The sequence below is a fragment of the Cynara cardunculus genome (assembly GCF_001531365.2).
Source record: "Cynara cardunculus var. scolymus isolate 2C chromosome LG 3, CcrdV1, whole genome shotgun sequence".
Lineage (NCBI taxonomy): Eukaryota > Viridiplantae > Streptophyta > Magnoliopsida > Asterales > Asteraceae > Cynara > Cynara cardunculus.
Genome location: NC_037530.1, coordinates 26,528,789 through 26,530,579, shown reverse-complemented (window position 1 = coordinate 26,530,579; position 1,791 = coordinate 26,528,789).

The following is a 1,791-nucleotide window of genomic DNA, read 5'->3' as shown; positions in this document are numbered from 1 at the left end:
AATTACCAAATTTATAAATTTTCTAATTTATCTATTGATTTGTGGTTAATATTGGTTCTCACAGTTACCACAAACAACTCAGTTCTCCCTTGAATAGGCCCCTATATATATATATATATATATATATACATATATATATATATATATATATACATATATACATATATATATATACATATATACATATATATACATATATACTCATATATATGTATATATATATGTATATATGTATATATATATGTATATATATATTTATATATATATATATGTATGCGGGTTACGTTGCAAACCGCTCAATTCATGAAAACTATGCAAACCACTTTCGAACAATAGAAAAAATCCGTTTTTTATTTATTTAATTTTAATAAGTAAGGGTATAATGGTCATTTCATCGTATATTGATTAATATTGGAAGGTAATAACTACTATTAATTATAAAAATGTATTAATGGAAATGTTTCATTTGGAAGGAGGTAAATCTTTTTTCTTAATATAATTTTTTTACCATTAATTTTATTTTATTTTATTAAATTATACTTATTAAAATATGAATTGCAAGCAGTAAAATATGAAATATGTGTTCGTTTCATTTCTTGATTTAATAAAACAGTTTCATTAACGGTTATTGAATTAGTATTGAAACAAAAAATAATAAAACAGTTTAATGAAACAAAATCTTTGCTTTAATTCTCAAAATATTTCATTATTTTTTGTTGATTATATTATGTTTTATGTTTCATAATTTATTAGGTTATACCTAATTGAAACAAAATCTTTGTTTTAGTATTCAAAATGTTTCATTATTTTTTGTTAATTATATTATGTTTTATGTTTCATAATTTATTATGATATACCTAATTCATTGTAGGTGAAAAAAAATGAAAGTGTTTCACTCTTTATAGAAAGAACTCACGTGACTCCTTGTCACCTACAATGAAATACGGACCGATTGTCACATATTGTTGAACAATAATTGCAAACTGTTTCATTAACGGTTATTGAATTAGTATTGAACTATTAATAATTTCTAATTAAAATAATTTTAAAACAAGAGAAATCCTAATAAACGATGAAACATATAAAGAATGAAACATTTTTAAAAATTTAATGAAACATTTTGAAAACTGGATATTTTTTTACTTTAATAAACGTTTTTCATGCATAAAACGTTACGAAATATTAATAAATTAAATTCATCAGTGACATTTGTTTCATTACTCAAAGTACATGTATTTTTTTAATGAAATGAACACATATTTCATATTCTACTACTTTTACAATTCATATTTTAATAAGTATAATTTAATAAAATAATAAAAAATATTAATGGTAAAATAATTATATTAAGAAAAAAGATTTACCTCTTTACATAAGAAACGTTTCCATTAATACATTTTCATAATTAACAGTAGTTATTAGGATATATCTAATTCATTATTGAGGATTTGACAAATTTACCCTTTTTTAAATTAAAAATTAAACTTTCATTTTCTTATTTTTTATTTATTTTTTAATATAAACTCATTTAATATTGACCATTGATGGAGAAAATGGATGGATAAGATTGGTTTGTAAGGTTTTCACAAATGAGAGTGGTTTGCAATTAATCCCTCATCTCTCTCTCTCTCTCTCTCTCTCTCTCTCTCTCTCTATATATATATATATATATATATATAGGGGAGCGATCAAATGCAAACCACTCAATTTGTACAAACCGTGCAAACCGCATTCAACCAATCATAATTTTTCATTTTGTTCATTTTTTTGTAATTATGAGAGGTTGATTAA